A 20,189-nucleotide genomic window follows, 5' to 3' on the forward strand; every position below is an offset into this window, starting at 1 on the left:
CTATGCAAACCCCACACAACATGGCGCGAGGACGCAGCATAAATACGCCAAGCTGTGCCACAGTAGGCCATGCCACAGATCAATCATCCTAAGGGTAAAACTGTCAGTGCGTCGCACGCGAATGACCTATCACGCCACTGGTGTGTAAACCAATGCGGCTTTAGGAAAGGTGTGGTAGATGAGGTAGTGGTGAGGCAGTGCTGGCCCCACGTCTTTTCCATATTCACGTTACTGAAAGAAAAGATGATGGATGCTCTGCCTGATCTGGGTCCAGAATCCAGCTCTGCGCGGCTGATCACAGAAAGGGCACTAGAACTCCCACTAAAGGTTTCTCCTGTCACTCGTGCACCTGTTGGCCTGCACTCTCACTTAATTTGCAACCAAAAATAGCCACACAGAGCTTGAACATGGCCTTCCTCGAAGGCCTCCCTCTTTTAACGTGGTGCGTTAAACCTTCACTGGACACTGACTTCTGTACGCTCTGTATATTTTGTTGATACTGTAGGGAATTATGCCTGTTGATGTTGAACGTTTTCAGCAGGAGATACAATTAAGTGGCTGTCTAAATTGCTGTGTGAAATCATAGCTACTGGAGTTCTCTGCAAATTTGGCTCATTTTCAGAAAATGGCATTCTTAATTAGCAGAGCCATACACTATTGATTCAGCCCCCACAGCACCATCATCACATCAGCCTGCATGATCGAGGCCATCTCCGCGAAACATCCTAAAATGGCCGACCCACGAGCGGCAATCCACTCCACTGGTATCCCATTATGTCCCCAGGCATTCCTACCTGTGATTGGACTGATGGGCCATAACATCCGATTGCCCAGACGATCCGCAGGCAAAGCCGGCATCTGCAGAAGGCTAATGCAAAAGGCCATCTACTGCAGTCTCAGCCGGTCTCTGCCGTGAGTGCGGCATGCCGAGAGACCTTTGAACTACCTCCGAGGCTCACACCATAACCGATGGTAAGCGTGTGCAGATGCAATCTGATTTGTGCAGTGCATTGCCATGTTCCCTGCAACTTAATACATCTCGCTATGTGCGCCTCACTCTAAGCCTAAAAAAATTCGCCAGCTCCCAGTGGCCCTCGGACTGTGTTGGGAACTGGGTGGGGCGAGCCCAGGGACTGTGGTGGGAGCAGGATGGGCGGGAGCAATGAGATAGTGGTGACAGCAGGGTAGGGAGATCCCAAGGTCTGTGATGGGGTGGGAGAGCCGAGGGACTGGGTAGGAGTGGGATGAGGGAGCCCAGCGACTGTGATGGGAGCAGGTGGGGGAGCCCAGGGACTATACTGGGAGTAGGGTGCGGTGACGACGCACAATAGTTCATAGCCATTTGTACATACTGTCCGTTTGTCATTTTTGGGGGGCCCAGCCTGCCCAAATTTTGCTCAGGGGGGGCCCAGGCCAAAAAAGTTTGAAGACCACTGCTCTAAGGGCACATATTCACCTTCCTGCTCCTACCACCTTCCTCACACCCTTGCATCCATACGATCCTAATGCAAAACCAGCCACGCAGCGTAGCTGCCCCCTACCCACTCCATTACACCATCCACCTATGTCCTGCGCCACTCTACAATATGCTGTGCCACAGATAACTTGTCTGATGAACATCGAAATATGTTCATCAATGAACCCCTGTACACAAAATACCGCCTCGCTGGCAAACAACATACATCACGCTTCCACATGCGCTGCATATCCTCCCACAATACCACTTCAGCAACGCTGCTGAGTGACCCTCTATTCTCCAAATAATCCACATCGGCCCAACCCCATCCCCTTCCTACCCCCTCTGTCTCCATCACAAACCATCAAAACACCATCTGCGGTCTCCACCTGCTCGCTCATGTGGCTAGTTGGCCCTGTGGACAGTATTTGTATTTTTGTATTTTATTGTTTATACAACACTTTAATCCAAAGCGCTTTACAGTTGAACAGCACAGGAACAATAAACATATAACATAGAAGCAATAACAGTATATACGAGACAAACCAGAAAAACAGCATGTGGAACAATTTGCATTTTAAGAGGAAGAAGAATGGAGGGGAGGGGAAAATAAAGGGAGAAAGCGAAGGGAGTGGTGGGAGTTAGGAGGGAGGATGAGTTCACGGGGGGACAGGGAAGATAGAGGGACGAGGAAGAGGGTATTGGAAGGAGAGAGAAAAGGCGTCAGGGAGGGGAGGGGAGTGGAGAAGGAGTGCTTTCAAGGATGAACGGAAGGAGGAATAGGTGGAAGTGGAGCAGAGAGTGAAAGGAAGGGAGTTCCAATGTAGGGGGGCAAGGAGCTGAAAGGAGCGAAATGAGAGGAGGCGCAAGGTGGTGGGGGGTGGGAAGGAAGTAAGAAGAGATCTGCAAAACAAAGGGAGTGAGAGGGGGTATAGAATGAGAGAAGAGAGGAGAAGTAAGGAGGGGACTATCACATCCACTGCCCAGCCCTCACTCTTTACCCACAGAACTATAGCATACCAGCGTGCTAGCTCGGAACTACACACTATTGCCTGCTATCAGCTCCATGAATCACACCAGGCCCTCCTGACCACTGCGCCTGCCCACCAGCACAACCACCAACAATCCCTGGCTTCTCTACCGCACCCAGTCATCCCAGGCACCAGCATCACAATGCCTGCATGAATACAGCTCTCCTCCAAGCTACGCCCAAAGTAGGGCCATCCACGAACACACCAAACCCAATGCTGAACATGCCACTGCCTCTGCCGAAACCATACTCCTGCATTACCTGCACTTGCACATCGATCCTTCATAAGAACCCCCCTGAACACACTTCCTTTAGTGGTTGACCACTGCCTCGTCACACACCTCACACAACACCTCGTCCAGGTGCTGAACAGCAACACTTCCGCACTCTTACCCCCTCCATCACCCAAATATCCCTCCCTTCAACAGTATCCAGGTGAAATCTGAGTCTCGGCTACTGCACCTCCTCTGTTAGCCCTCCTTCCCCACCCAACCTCCCACTGCCCTCTGACACCCCTCCGAATGCTGCCGTGCATTGCGCTCTAATAAATGCATGCTCCATGGTATCGCATGCCACCAAAATCCATGACCTCATAGTCAAAAATAGCATTGATATCCTGGTCGTCACAGAAACCTGGCTCACTCCATCTACAGGCCCCTCCTTATCCATTACCCTCCCTCCTGGCTATGCCATACTACGTAACAAAAGACCTAGCAAGAAATGTGGTGAGGTGGCCTTTATCTACAAAGACTCCAACACACTCTCTGCCTCCGATTCCACGTGGCCCCACCACCACACTCGAAACTGAGTTTACCCATCTCATAATCTCAAACCTACTTCCAAACTCCTCATCTAGGGAGACCTATCTAAACGGCCACATCCTAGACTGACTATTGGACCATAACTGCAACAGCTTCATTGCCTCCACCAACACTGCCCCTGGTTGGACCCCCCCATAATCTCCTTCACCATCCCCTGCCCCAACAAGTGCCTCAAGGTCAACATACCCTTACCCCCCCACAATTGCGGTAGCATGCACAACCTCCTCTGTGCCAAGCTACTGCCCCTCCTCGACCAACCACCTCCCCCCCTTCAGGACACTGATGCATTGGTCACCCACCACAACACCCTGCTTTCTAAAGCCGTCAACTCCCTGGTGCCGCTCAAAGCCTGGAAAGAACTCTAGGCACAACAGGTCCTGGTTTACTGTAAACCTTTAATCAATCCGAGCCAAAAAACATGCAGCATAAACTGGATGCCAAAATGTTCCCACAGCAGAGAACAAAGGAAACCTTCTCTAACATCTCACAAACATGGACAAACAATCCACTACACCAATGCTGCTACCTACAACAGGATTGCCTCTGCATCCTCTAGCTCCCATGAGCTATTTGCCATTCTCCGGGAACTAGAATCACCGGTCCAGCCGCCATCCACCACTGTGAAAGACTTCCAATGATGCAACGAAGTACAAAATGCCCTCACAGGTAAAATCACCAACCTACAAACTAAAATCACCTCCAAGACGCCCGACTCACCAGTCACCTGCGCACCCACCCTGTCACCTGATCCCCCGGCCCAGCTCCAACCCTTCATCTTCAAATCTATCTCCACCACCAACCTTGCAGCCGCAATAAAAGGCCTTAAACCCTCTATATGTAAAGGTGACATCTGCCTGGCTTCCCTGGTGAAAGAATGTGCTGAACCCCTGCTTCCTCTTATCACCTCCTTCATTAACGCCTCATTTGAATCCTGCAATGTCCCTGTCTCACTGAAACAATCCTGGGTCTTCCCTCTCCTCAAAAAGGCATTGCTATATCCGGCCATTCCATCTAACTAGCGGCCCATAACCACTGTCCCTTTTCTACTGAAAGTTATTGATAGGTTGGCCTATCTCCAAAATCAAAGCTTTCCTGAGTACAACCATATATATCCTCAGTACCCGTCAATCTGGATTCCGCACAAGACATGGGACTGAAACATTCCTGCAGGACTTAAAAAAACAACTCGACAACCTCAACGACAAATGTCCCTCCTCCTGCTCCTGGACCTCTCAGCCACCTTTGATCTCGCCAACCACCAGACTCTTTGCCACCACCTCACCACCTAAGAACACTTCTGTGTTGCAGCTGCCAAATGGAACTCATCCTTCCTCGCAGCAGATTCTCCAGAGTCTGGTTAAGCCTCTGCAACTCCAACACCTACCTCCTGCGGTGTCCCACAAGGCTCCTGCGTCTCCCCTACCTTCTACAATATTTACACTAAACTCCTCTTCGACCACCTCAACTCTCTTGGGATCCCCTTCACAAACTATGCAGACGACGCTCACGTGTTGGTCCCCCTCTCTGGTGACCACACTCAGGACAGCTTCAAAATCAACCAAATTTATGAAACAATCAAAACTAAGATGTCCTCCGGCTCTCTATGTTCGAATGACAACACCGAACCCCTCCTGGTTGGTACACCCGCCCGACTTGCAAAACTGGATGCTGCTTATCTTTCATCATTGATGGCCACACAAACCAGGTAGCCCCTGCTGTCAAAGCTCTGGGGGTCTATCTGGATGCCACACTCACCATGACCAGACATGTTAACCACATTGCCTCCACTTCAGCCTACACCAGCAAGCTCATCCATGCAAGCAAACCCTTTCTTTCTGTTGACAGCTGCATCGCAATTGCGCACGCACTTATTTGCTCAAAAATAGATTACTGTAATGCCCTCCTTTGTGGAAGATCAGAAAAGAACCTGAACAAGCTTGAAATTGTACAAAACAATGCCATTCGAGCAGCAATGGATCTAAGGAAACATGACCACATCTCGGATGCCAGAAAAGCTGCCCAATGCCTCCCCGTCAAGAAAAGCTGCCCAATGCCTCCCCGTCAGGGCAAGGATCAAGTTCAAAGTCCTCTCCATCACACATCATTGCCTCTCGATCGATGTATGCTCTTACCTCACCCAGAAACTATGTAGATACTCACCAGCCAGACCGCTTTGCGCTTCTAACAGCCACCTGCTCACAATACCCAGGTTCCACCGTAAAAAATGCTTCCCACAATTTACTGCTCACCCTTCGAGCCGGCCCCTCCTACCTCTTGTCCAGAAAGTAACTCAAAGCTCATCTGTTTTGGTAATCTGCTATCCCTTCCTAACCTACTATTCAAGCACCTTGCCTGACTTGCCTCCCCTGTAACTAGCGCATAGATGGCCATAGGCTTTGTGTGCTGCTATAAATACATAAATAAATAATGCTGCACCAAAGGCTCCGTTATGTGGTAGGTGACCGCTGCCAAAGTTAGTGGTCCCATACCAAAGATGAGGGTGAAGGCCAGTCACCTAGCACTCAAAATAGCCTGATTTAAAGGGCTCAAGTGCCTATGAGCTTACGTGGGGGTAATGGGGTAGCCTCACCTGGGTCTTCCTTGTGTTGGGGTGACACAATAAAGAGTTGCCCTGGAACTTCCTCCATGAGCAAGAACTGCTGAAGGTGGCACATGGTTATGTGCGTACAGCACATATCATGTACCAAAGATATAATTAGTGCAGCACCTTACTTAAGCGATTGTGGCAGTGACATGAGAGTGTCATATGACACTCCATCTTGTTGCCAGCCAAACAAAATTCAAACCCAAAGCCCCCCCCCCGACTCTGTGCCAGCACAACTGCCTTTCCAAAACCCCCAGTGTCTGACCAGCACAGTATGCACAGTATGACCCAATGTCACCACCAACAAGCAGGGCCATGACATTACCACCACTAGCATTGTGGGCGCCTGTTTGCTGGGATCAGGGTGTGGTGCTACTTGGACAGGTGAGGAGAGTTGGAATGATGATTTAAGTAGGCACATACCCCTTGGATTGCAGCACATCTGTAAGTCAGTGGGAGCTGGACCATACATCAAGGGAGAATGCCGTGTTGAGGTGCATGCCCATAAACCATCTTATCTTTGTGTAAGCAGCTGGCCAAGAGGGTAGAAACGGGGAGACATTGTGAATTTGAAAAGTCCGGAAGAAATGGGGTCGTCCAGAGGAAATGCAGGAGTGACTCCACTGGGGGGTTGAGCCAAATGGAGGCAAAAACAACAAATCGAGAAACCAGTACTGGGTCATAGTTCCGATTGTAGGCCATGCCAAATAGACTAAGGCAGGACCCCCAAGAAGTACAATGTCAGCATTAATCAGGCTGACAAAAGTAGATGGCAACAATTGAGCATCACTGCTCAGTAGTCTGAGGAGGAACCACCAGGGACATGGAATCCTAGGTTTGGTCTGCTCTCTGATGTTTTGGTGTGAATTCGACCACCGGAGTCTGAGTAGGGGATGGCCTTTGATTGAGGCAAAGCCTCCACTGATTACAATGTCGGCATTAACCAGGTGGAATAAAGGAGAACCCAAAAATGAGGCACCACTGTTATAGCAAAATAGGCTGAGGTGCACCAAACAGGCATTTGGAATCCCTGGGTTGTGGTGAGATCGACTATGGAAGTCTAGGGGAGGATTGGCCCTGGATTGAGGCAGAAACGCTGCTGTGGACAATGTCGACGTTGAACGGGCTGAATGAAGAGGCCAATAATTGGGCAAAAATGTTAACTTAACTAAACTTTTACTCAAGGAAAACCTCAGCTTTGACTAAACTTCAAAGGAAGAAGAAACATAACATAAGACTAATATAATATATGAGGGGAAACTAATCTTTAAATGAAAGACAAAGTAAACTTTAACGTTAGAACCACAAATGTACGTAATCTGATGAGCATGCTGTTTGATCTCCTGTGCCCTAGTCCTAGTGTGCCCTCCTGCTGTAGCTTATGAGATAAGATGCTAGTTCTTTTTTTTAAAATATATATACTCTTTTTATATATCCTCTTTTAAATATGTGCACTTGAAACCTCTCCTATGTCTGAGACAATAGCCGCAGCTATGCTAAAATACCAATTCTCACTACATGCTAGATGGGGGAGTGGGTTGGGGGGGCAGGTTTGAGTTTCCACAGCCAATTAAACAAGCACAGATGGCCACACTCAGCACTCGCTAAGCCATAATTGAATGAATGAATGAATGCATGATATTTTATTTGTAACGCACTATCCAGTTGACATGTGTTGAGAACATAAATGTAAGCCATATGTTCTGCAGTGAGTCCGCATAATTCTCGTGACCGCGATGCATACAGCAAGCATCATGGCAGAAGTAGTGTTTACCACATTCTCTTAGGATTTTCCAATGCAAAAAAAGCTCATCATGGTGCCCCCTGAAATATCGTAGTGTAGGTAGCTGAGGACAGGACACAGTCCAATAAACGTCTTTGCAATCATGGGGTATCACACTAGATTGTTCTCTCACCTTGGTCTCACGTTTCTTATTCCATCTGGGCCTTCAGATATTTCTTTGGTGCATCCTTGAGCATGGTTAGCATGTCTTCTTGTACATGACATGCCCTCTGCTGTCTTCACTTCCAGCCTCATGCACCTTTTGAATAAACATTGCCACCTTGACTTTAATTCATGAGTCAGGGAAGGATTCCAGGAAGTACTCCATATTCCTTTTAAAGCCAACAATGCGTGAATCCTGTCGGAATGTTCAGAGCAGTTTCATGGCTATTTGTCCTGCTCTGCATCACCAGGCATGTCAAGTTCCATCATTGTGCGGCATAGTTCTAATTCCAACAGATAAACCAGTGGTAGCACCTCGCTGAGTGATGTATCGTGTAGGTTAACCTGCTGTGTATTCTTCAAATGACAGCAAAGATTTCCGAACATTTGGCACTATGCAGGTGTTGGCATACTCCACTAGCTATCTCTGACTATAGCATGTGTCGGCCACTTCATTGCACTGCAGGGATGAAGTCCACTGAGTTGAAATTGCACTGTTCAGCTTATGGTAAAGCGTGGCATCGCTGAAGATTTTCTAACCCATTACGGGCACAGAAAGAGCAGTGAATGTGGGTACAGATTATACTAGCCATCTCATTTAGTGGAGTGTAATGGCTTATGATGTGAGTCACTACAAGATGGAAGACAAGGACAAAGTATGGCATGCGCATGGTTTGACCTAGCCTCAGGATAGCTAGAACATTAGACTCATTCAATGCTGTTACAAAGCCTACTTTAGTAATTTAGTGAGTGAGCCAGTGACTGCAACTTCCTTGAATTTCTACCAGACATGAAGCCCCCTCTGGGATTCACTGTAAAACCCTTCCATTGTCAAAGGGGCCTGCTGGCAAACATCATTTGTTCGCAGCTCTCCTGGAGTTTTCTGCAGAGAAGTATGAGGGAAGGGAGACCAGTGTATAGTGATGGCCATGAAATCCTTACCTTGAACACTGGTCCACATGTCCATTGTGAGGTGGTCTTTCTTACTCTTAGAGATGTCCAGTCCCATTCCCACACCGATTCAAGAACAAGCCTGTAGGTGCGTGTGGCTGCAGTGCACAGGAAATAGCTCTGAATTTTCCAGCAAGGATCAGCCAGCCAAGTAGCCAAGTGAAGCCTCCGTTTTTCACAAAGGAGTAGGGCAGCAAATCTATTGCCAACATAACAGCCATGTTGGCATTGTAAAGAGAAAGATTTTCATGTCTTATGTGATATATTGTAACACATTCAAAAGCTTCAGGAATCCTTGGCTGGCACATTAAGGGGGAAATATGTTGTTTGCTTGCTGAAGGACCAACTGACAATGATAATATTCCGAAAAGGGCTTCTGAAAAGCTGTGTATTTGTAGGATTATCAGATTATCTCACGTAATGGTGCAGTGCAAAGGGGTGGTACGCTTTAAATGGAAGGCTGACCTGTTGCTTTTTCCTTTTTCCAAACACGTAGATGGTGTGATTTCATGTGGACCCATAGGGAAGATGTGGCCAAATTAGTTGTAGGCTTCCCTCGCACAATGTGTTTCTTACATAGCATGTGGCAATATGTGGCTGCATGTGGCAATATGTGGTTGTTGCTTTTCAGCTGTGAAACAACACCACATATCAGCCTTTTCCTGAGAGTTGAGACTAGCTCTAACCTAGTTTCCTCCATACCATAGTCTGCTGGGTGAACCTTTCTGTGTCGGTGTTGCAGGGTCTGTTGATAGAGTGGACAGCAGTATTGTTGTGAGAGTCTGTAAAGATGAAAAATTACTAGAATGTGTGTTTTCTGACCATCTTTGGAAAACATTGGTCACTGAAACATAGGGAGGATCTGAAGCTTTCTTCCTGTGCCTAGTACTTGATCTTGACAATTCTATGCCTTCTTTCTCTCTCTCTCTCTCTCTCTCTCTCTCTCTCTCTCTCTCTCTCTCTCTTTCTCTCTCTCTCGTTCTCTCTCTTTCTCTCTCCCTCTCTCCCTCTCCCTCTTTGTCTCCCCCCTCTCTCTCTCCCTCTCTCTCTGTCTTTGGTATCATCAAAATAGAAGTGTCTGAGACTGAGTCCATTCCTCATCAAATTCCACATTGTCATCTGATTCCAAGGAAATCAGAGCTGGGGAATCTACAGGGAATCCTCCCAGTTCATCACCTGTGGATTTCACTCTATATCTCTGAGATGATGCCATTTCTTATCCCTCTTGTGCCTCGAATGGTTGTAAGTTTAGAAACTACCCTATCAAAGCATAGCAAGTATATTATATTGGCCGAAAGCCAATCGTATCATAAGCCCTACATCGCCAATAGAAAATCGTCAACTTAACCATAGAGCATCCAGTTTCTGCTGTAATATCTGCCATTTGCTTTCCTTTCCCTTCTGTTCAACACTTTGCAAAATGTATTTTTCCACAAGCTCATGCACAGAGCAAGGTCATGGTTTACATGTTGAGAGGCTGGCACAGAAGGAAATGCCAACCAGTACAGAAATACATTGTTTCTCTCCCTCACAAGTCCTTAATGGCGAGCAGCGAGGCATTTAATCAGCGGCCCAGGTGCCGGACGGTCTAGCTGAAGCTGTAGACACAGGCCGTTAAAGCATGAATTATACTTTCCTAGCGCGTTAAAGCATGAATTATACTTTCCTAGCGGCCCCCCTTTTTAGGGCTCTTAGAGCAAGCTGACCCCTAGTTCACAAATAGAAACCAGTAGATAACACGCTTTGGAATGTGTCTCTCCTGCGAACACAGTATCCTCGCTGAACAAGTGCAACTGTTGCTAAAACGAGTATTATAGGTTAAGTAAGAAACGTGTCATAAGGTGTCATATTTGTCATAATTGTCAATCACCGAACCCTAGCTCAAGAAGATACATTATGGGCGGTTTTGATGTGTCACAAAGAGATTGTATGATTGTCTTTTTATATATATGATGCTGTTGTAGAATGTTCGCTCTCTTACCTCTCACAAGGTCTGGGTGACGCACGTTGCGAGACGTTAGACCCAGTCGGCCGACTGAGAATATTTGCTTTGCAATAAACCCTAGTACTTGGAATTTGAACCTCCTGTCTGTTGTATCACTTTGTGTAAGGTGATTGTGCCTTGTTTCCATACGCAAGGGTCTTCAGGGCCAAGCAAAGAATGGCACCCAAATAGGGACCCTCCCCCTTTTTCTCCATCGTGTACATTGAAGAAGAAGGTGAAAAACGAATTGAGGATGAAGCCGTCGAGCCGGGATCCAAAGGTGTTCGGGGCGCCAGTGTAAAAGTGATGAGAGACTCCTTTGCAGATCTGTACACAGCCGATCCCTGATCGACGAGCAGTAGCCAGAGAGCATCGAGGTGAGGGTCCCGAAACGAGGCAGATTGAGCCAGATACGCAGTCACGACGATTCTTGGTTGCGTCTGTATACGGACAAATTTCGCCCCGAGGGACGAATTGATTGATCAGGTGAGCCGTGCCCCAATTTCTAACAGCCCTGATATTGGTTGAGAGTTGCTCTTGCAAGATCAAACACCCAGGGTAAGGCACGAATAAGATCAACATGCCTGGGAAATTGTCTTCCTGTTTAGCGGGAATTTTCCACTGCGGTAGACAATCTTTGGAAACTGGCCAGGCTGCGCCACCCATAGGGTCGCCAGCATTTGAAATGTATGTAAAATATGGGATAGGGGTGATAATGTTTAATGAAATTTGGCATAGGCAGACCAGGCATGTAGAAGACTTGCAGTGGCCGAAAGATGGCACTTTTGAGATGGCCCGGATAGAGCACTTAGAATCAGTACTGCTGCGCAAGAAAGCACGCCCTGCAACATTTGACGTCCTAAGAGACTGGAGGAAGGAAGCTAAACACTGTTTAAGAAGTAGGGGAAACATGCATGGAGACACAAATCAAAGACAGAAAAAGCACAGGAACTAAAAGAGCTTGAATGGACTTAGGATATCAGAAGAGGGGATAGGGGTATTCAATTAGACATACAACAATTATATCCCCAACAAGAATTGCATGCATCAGATGAACTGATAAATCAAATTCTAAACGAACAGAGAAAAGAGCGCCCTCAAACTAATGATGACACAATTGCACCAATACACATTGCTCCTCGTGATGGCATTGCTCCACCTCAGTTGGCACCCCCCATTCCTGTTGTTCCAACTGCACCATCTCTCCCTGTGCACATGACACCATTTCCACCCTCCACCGAATTAGCAGCTGCAGAAGCAGGTAGTTATAGGGAGGCGGGGCCTGCACAAAGAGGAAGCACCAGAGTAACTCGTAGTACGGTTAGCAGGGAAAGAAGAGAAGAACTGAAAGAATGGGCAGAAATGTATATTGATGGCAATGACGAGGGATCTGCGCTGAGTGCAATGTATGACTACAGGAAGCTTGGGGAACAACAGGTATTGTTGGAATGCATGGGGGAGTATTTTATAGATAGCTGGAAGAAATTGACTGGTATGTTAGCACTGCAGAAGTTGTGGGATCTAAGTGCTTTTTCGCATATGAGAGAAAGTACGGCAGAAATAAAAGAGCATGTATACAGGCTGTTTGAGTTTAAGAATGAGCTAGCTGAACTGCACAAAGAGGTAAAAAGAGAGAAACAACAGGTGATCCCATATGTCAAGCAGCGATTTTTTCCGCTGTCCAAACCTGTTAGTGAAGAGATGAAAATATGTACGTGAGAGGCGATTGGATGGATTACGGATGCTAACATTTCTCCGATCGAGGTGCATGATACGTTTGATCAGTATACAGTAGAAATGCAGAGGAAGGCATTGCAGGTGATGGTTGGGTATTTACAAGATGAATGTTTTGAAAAGAAGTATTGTTGCTCCCCCAATTTAATGACCATATACAAAAGAACATTTTCACCTGAAACTGGAAAGTCTGCTCTCTCCCTCGATTTAGCTATAGTGCTTAATAAGCAAACCAATGAGGAAACACCCAGTTCAATATTGCCCATGAGAGAAGTGCCTCCCACCTTTGTGCCAAAAGTAGAGATTGCTGCCACTGAAACGACTGATGCACAGGTGATAGAAGCCCATTATACAGCTCAGTTTGTGCATGTCCCCTTTTCCAGACAAGAGTTGAATAATATAAGACAAACAATCCCAGATTTGAGAAAAAATCCGGCGGGGTTTTTTAAAGAGATTGAGTCCTATTTGAAATCCTCCATTTTCATAATGAGTGCTATTGACCTCTTATTTCCTGTAGTTCTCCCAATAGACATATGGAAACAAATTAGAAATGTGGATGATATTGATATTTTGGGTGGGACATGAGAACATCTGATTAAAGAGGATACAGGCAGGAAAGCTGGCGAAAAACCATCACGGGTTTTATTAGCGTTGCCAGGGCGCATTCTAGTTCCTGAAAGAAGAATTGTCTCGGATAAATTAACGGCATGCGTGCAAGGTAAAGATGAATTGGCAACTGACTATTTCAATAGATTTGAAGAAGTATTTGCAGATTTTAGTGGCCAAGATTTGAGCACAGAACCCCGGAAAAGATTATTTGTTGACAAATATGTGAGAGGGTTGCTACCGAAAATTCAAAATTTAATAATGACATCTGAAAGTGCTTGGCAAGCAAAATCACAGAGTGAGGTTATTACACATGGCACAATACTACGAGAATAGAGTAAATACAGAGAAAGTGAAAGAAACAAGGGATAGAGTGAATCTAAAAACGAGAGTATTAATGCAGCAGGTAGCGAATAATAATAGGGGCGGAAGTTATGCACAAGGAAGAGGGAATTTTTCCAACATGCACGGAGGTCCAATTGGACTGGATCAATGTGCACACTGTAAAGAAGAAGGTCATTGGCGAGCACAGTGCCCACATTTGCAGAATAGAAATGGCAATGCCCCGAGAAGGCACAATAGAGGTTGCCCGGGAACACAAGGACAAAATAGGAACTCAAGAATACCGCAAAACCAGAATCACCAGGGAAACAGCAACCCAAATCAGAACCAAACTCAGCAACAGCAGAATGGCGCAGGGGAAAGAAACGTTTTTGACACTCAGTCCAATTCATACTACTCTGGCGACTTTACATCTGATGATGTATTGTTCAACTAGACAGGGGTTGGAACCAGTGTCTACCAGTGTCTATTCCCGTCGACCAGAAAGGGCCCTACGCAGAGATGAAAGTTGGGAATAAAGAGCATACTTTTCTAGTGGACACAGGTGCGCCAAAGGGCTCAATAGATCATCACTTGGTTCCAGAAATACCACTGTCAGGGCAAAAGAATGTTTCGGTAGGGTTTGCAGGAACGCCAGTAATTAGCCAGTATCACAGTCAGTACCCATAACACTAGGTCCATTCACTGAGTCTTGCCCATTTCTTTTGACACAGCATTGCGGTGAAAATGTACTGGGTTTAAATTTGTTGAAAAAATTGAGTGGGGTTATTCATTGTTCCCCTGATGGAGTGTATTTGACAATAGCACCACAAAAAATGCCAGTCACAATTTTTGTCTAAACCATTACCAACCGAATTAAGTAGTGTGCCAATTTGTATATGGGCGATGAATGACAATGATGTTGGTTGTTTGAAAATAGAACCAGTAAAAATCATTTTGAAGGAGGGAGTTAAATTGCCATGTATCCCACAGTATAAAATTTCGGCGGAAGGTGAAAAAGCGTTAAAGTGTATTGTTTCTGATTTAATTAAAAGAAACGTAATTGAAGAGATTACTGGTAGTACTTGCAATAGTCCAATTCTTCCAGTTTACAAAAAAGTAGGGATTGAAATACCATATCGTTTCATAATTGATTTGTGTGGATTGAATAAAGTAGTTGATCCTCAATTCCCATTGGTCCCAGATGTCACTACCATTCTATCTATTATACCAGCATCTGCATCATATTTTAGTGTTGTAGATCTGAAGAATGCATTTTTCAGCATTCCAGTACATCCAGATAGCAGATATTTATTTGCTTTTACATTAGGAAGATGTTCTTTCACATTCACACGAATTCCACAAGGTTACTCTGAGAGCCCGAGTATTTATAGCAGAGCGTTAAAAAAACAACTAGACACGCTGGAGCTACCAATATGTTGTGTACTATTGTAGTATATTGATGACCTTTTAATTGCTGCAGACACAGAAGAAATTTGCAAAAAGAGTACTGCTAAATTGTTGACACATTTGGCAGCACATGGACATAAAGTTTCACTAAAAAAGTTCCAATATTGTCTAAAGGAGGTGGCCTATTTGGGCTACCTACTTTCGAAAGAGGGAAGGAGACTGACACCAGAAAGAATAGAGAGCATATCTGGTATGCCTATGACAAAGACACAGAAGGAAGTCAGCTATAATAGGCATGGCTTCATATTGTAGGCAGTGGATTGCTAACTCTGCCATGATTGTGAAACCAATGGTGGCATTTACAAAGAAGGATGTTGCATTGCCTTTGCCATGGAATGTGGAATGTCAGGATGCATTTGATCGGCTCAAAATTGTGTTATGCTCAGCTCCAGTTTTAGGCACACCAAATTATGAAAAGGATTTTAAGTTATTTGTGCATGAGAACAATGGTTGTGCTTTGGCTGTCTTGACTGAGGAACAAGGAGGGAGAAATAGACCATGTGGTTATTTTTGTTCCGCGCTGGATCCTGTGGCATGCACTTTGCTGCGCTGTTTGTGAGCTGTTTCTGTGGCTGCTACGTCAGTAAAACAAACCGAGGGAATGGTTTTGGGTCACGCCTTAACCTTAATGTTGCCCCACCTCACTTCAGCTAGACTGAAATTGTCCTGTTTGCACAGCATATTCAAATTTTGAGATGTTGCGCTTTAAATCCTGCAGAATTAATGCCCCCTCCCAATGAAAGAACGGGTGAAAGAGAATCACCACCCCATGATTGTATAATGGTTACTGAACAAGAAACGAAAGGGAGAATTGATCTAACAGATACCCCACAGAAAGAGCCAGATGGAGAACTGTTTTGTGACGGTTCTTGTTTCAAATTACTCAATGGTACATCAACTGCTGCATATGCCATCACAACACTAAAGAGTATTGTAGAAAGCAAAATAATCCCATACAACTCAGCACAGGCTGCAGAGACAATAGCATTGACCAGAGCATGTGAACTTTCTGAAAACCTAAATGTAAACATATATACTGACAGTTAGTACCTATTTTGGGTGGTAGACAATTATGGTCGACTCTGGGCTTAAAGGGGTTTTCTAACATCACATAGAATTAAGATTCAACATGGTTCTTTGATATCAAGATTGTTGTCTGCACTGGTGCGTCCTAAGCGATTAGCAATAATGAAATGCCAAGCACATAAGAGGGTAACATGTAATGTTGGAAAAGGGAACGCATTTCCAGACATGATTGCGAAACAAACTGCCACGGGTCCACACATGAACATGTTAATTGAGAAATCAGAAGAAGTACCGTGTATGATAGAAAATGGGGTTGCCACAGTTAAGGAAATGCAAGCAGAAGCAACTGCACATGAAATAAAAACTTGAGCTGAGGGTCCAGCAGAATTAGAGATAGAGGGTTGCTGGGTAGACAAAAAAAGTAAAAAATGGATGCTGCCCAACTCCTATGTAACCGCGATGGTCATTATGGCCCACAGTCTCACACCCATATGTGCCAGGACAATTATTCAGCATTTAAACACAGTATGGCAGAATCCACACATTATAAAAAATGATGAAAGATTGGTTCAGAATTGTATGACATGTCTGCAACACAACATTGGAAAAGGAACAACTACCACAGTAGGTAGTTTTGGCCCCCCTCTATGTCATTTGAAGTGGTACATTTTGATTTCATAGAGATGGAGAGATGTCAGAATTTGAAGTACGTCCTTGTAGTAGTCTGTTCATTCAGAAAATGGGGGGAAGCATACCCGCTTAAAGACTGCACAGCAATGAGCACAGCAAAATTGATGCTGAAGGAGTACTTTTCCAGATTTGTCCTGCCACGTGTAATATGGTCAGATAACGTCCCGCATTTTGTTTCTGTCGTGATATTACAAATCTGTGCAGGCCTCCAGATTGATAAATGATTCCATTCGTCCAGACACCCGATGAGTGCCGGTCTTGTTGAGTGCCAAAACGGTATCTTGAAGAATAAGATTAGAAAAATGTGTTCCGGAGTCAGTTGAATTGGCTCGATCCACTGCCCTTAGCTTTTGTATGCATGCGTATGTCTGTGCAGGCAAGGACTGGACTCTCCTCTTACGAGACCATAATGGGGAGACCTGCACATGTTTGGAGCGCCCGTCAGCATAGGCGCTTGAGAGAAATTGAATACCCTTTGCTCAGCACTTATTGTAACGTGTTAACTCAAAAACTGTGTTTGATTCATCAGCAGGTGCAGGAGGCACTTCCTGTCCGATACACCGTCCCAGGGCATTGTCTGCCATCAGGAGAGTGGATTCTGGTTAAAAACTTTAAAAGAAAATCTTCGCTTGCACCTCGGTGGAAGGACCCCTACCAGATCCTCCTGGCAACACAGACTGCAGTCCGAGTGGATGGTCGAAAGGCAGGGATTCATGCCACCCACACGAAAAGAATTCCATTCTCGTTGAAAGAGCTGCCTGATCCAGACGACAAGAAAGAAACAGCTGCCCTCGACTCGAAAGGCAAGATTGCCAGTTCTCTGACACAAATACTACCTTAATCTGAGAAAGAGCCTGAAAAGATTGCCACAAAGGAGAAAGAGCTAGAGGTGCCCAAACGTTGCTGAGCTGAACCTGCATCATCGCGGGCTGACATCAAGCCTGCTTCATCACTTATTGCATCACAGGCTGACACTGGGCCTGCCTCTGAAAGTGGATCTGCATTATTCCTAGATCACACAGTACCTGGAGCAATAAAGTACAACCTACGTCCTCAAAATCGAAAGTGATCTGATCTACTTGTTTCGTTTTGCCTCTATTCCCAACACAGATGAATTGGGAATCGGAGGCCTAGGGAAGTGGAGTGTGGGAGCTAAGCCAATCTGATTCGGAGTGAAAGCTCTGGAACGTGGCTCTGCGGTGCTGTTTTTGAAAAAGACAAAAAATTACTGGCCTATGTTGATCACCCCGGGCGAACGAGCGGGGTGCATATGGTACAGGTACAACTGATGCTTGCTTCAATGCTCTGGAGCATTGTATAGAGACACAGTAAGCTTGCTATTTGCTTCATAAAGCAGGCTAATAAGAACTGGCCTGGACGCTTTGCTAATTTCTTTGGACGCTTTGCTGTTTAAATGATGGCTGCTGTAAAGAAATTATTCACAACAAACTTTGCCAAGAAGAAGAATTGTAGACAATTCCTATGCTTACTTCTGTTTCCTCCTGCACCAACGCTGATGACATAATAGATATAGAGACTATAAAAAGGTCTAGAAGGATTTGCTGTAGGAAATTCATGCTGATGATTATAACACTGCTTTGCATTCTGAGTACACTGATTCCAGTATTATGGTACCTAAAGAGCGTCCATCCACTAAATTCTCTTTTGCCTGCTACCAATGCACCTGCAACAGACAGTCCAGTCCATGTACTCTCTTACACTCTCCCTCCACTAGAGGAGAGACACAGAAGAGGGTATGATAATAACACGTTGCTTTTGATCATGAATATGACTCACTCTATCCTGAATAGAACACATTGCTGGGTCTGCTCCCATTTATCCCAGCATGGCGGGAAAGGAATGGGTTGGAATGTACAGCCATTACCCCTTGTTATGCATCACTAATTGCACTATTTTATGGGAAATGGAATAAGAGTGATACGGATCAATTAGATGGAACAAACATAGATGAGTTTGAAAAAGTGATAATGGAACTGGTTGGTTGTTCCATATTTAACAGAGCAAGAGTAATAAAACCAGAGGTAAGACCGGTAGATAGACTTTATGTGCCCTATAAATCATCTGTAATCACTTTTCACATGAATCCAGTAGGGAACAAGGATGTTGTGCCCCCCTCATATACTATTAATTACAACCCGCGCACTGTCCCGTTTTGCTTATGAAAGAAGGGTTCCTATTCAGTAGGGAAATTTACTAGATGCATGAATATTGCAGTACTTGAGAAGGAAGAAGAACCAATATATGTAGGTGATCCATTTTATTTTATATGTGGTGGAAAAGTGTATCCCTGGTTGCCTAGAAATTGGGGACGGACATGTTATTTAGGAATCCTTTTTCTTGGTGTATTCCTCTCCCGAACGTCAGACATAGCAAAATTATCTAGATCTACGCCTCGGCGGGATGACACAGGATTAATTGTGGAAGACATAGCAAAATCATTTATCTTTCTGGGGGCAAGCCATAAACTCCTGGAATATACAAAGGTTGTCCAGAATATTAAAAAAATCGATAAATGGAATGACAGACATATTGTATAATATCACCCTAGAAAAAAAGACAGTTAGATTAATGACACTTCAAAATAGAATGGCTCTTCATATAATTTTGGCCGACCGTGGAAGTGTTTGTAAAATCGTGGGGTCAGCGTGCTGCGTATTTGTAAGCGACTCCTCCCCCACGATTTTTGAGGCGATTAAGAAACTGCACATTCTGAGTTCTGAAATCCATACTCCAACAGGTGGTTGGGAGCTGAATATAAGTTCATGGTTTTGGGAGTTACTGCGCTCATGGGGATGGAAACTAATTGCAATTCTGGTAATATTACTTGGGATCCTCATGACATGTTGTTGTTGCATACACTACCTGCCCATCCTATGTTCCGAGATAACAAATGAATGTGTACACATGGGGCCTCATTACAACCCTGGCGTTAAGGGGTTAACGGCGCCGTTAAAGGCTGCGGTGCCATTAAACCCTTAACGCCCGATTCACACTTTAACGCCTGCCTTTTGCAGGTTTTAAAGTCCAACCCGCTAAGGGACCTTGGTGCTAATTACGGCACCGTAATTTACGGTGCCGTAATTAGCGCCTTCCCCATTCCCATTGAGCCCTATGGGCCAAAAATGGGTATGGGGAAGGGGCCATGGTGAATGGGGATTTACCGCCCCGCCAAACTTGGAATGGGGAGGTAAATCCGCCATCCACCATGGCGGAATCCGGCATGGACCATGGTGCTAATAGCACCATGGTCCAACGCCAGGGTTGTAATGAGGCCATGGTATCAGAAAAAAGAACTTCCAAATTGGGTATGAATAGAGACCACAAAATAGAAACAATGAAAGAATTCATGTCAATTAATATTGATGATGACGATTACAGTAGAATGCATAGCTCAGAACTAGATACGTGGTCAGATGAAGATGCGATGTAGGGATGATGTTCTTGGCTTACGGGCAAAAGGAGGGTTTGTAAGTTTAGCATCTACCCTACCAAAGCATTGCAAGTATATTATGTTGGCCGAAATCCGATC

The sequence above is a fragment of the Ambystoma mexicanum genome, chromosome 5p (genome assembly GCF_040938575.1).
Source record: "Ambystoma mexicanum isolate Mex_15411 chromosome 5p, UKY_AmexF1_1, whole genome shotgun sequence".
NCBI classification, from domain to species: domain Eukaryota; kingdom Metazoa; phylum Chordata; class Amphibia; order Caudata; family Ambystomatidae; genus Ambystoma; species Ambystoma mexicanum.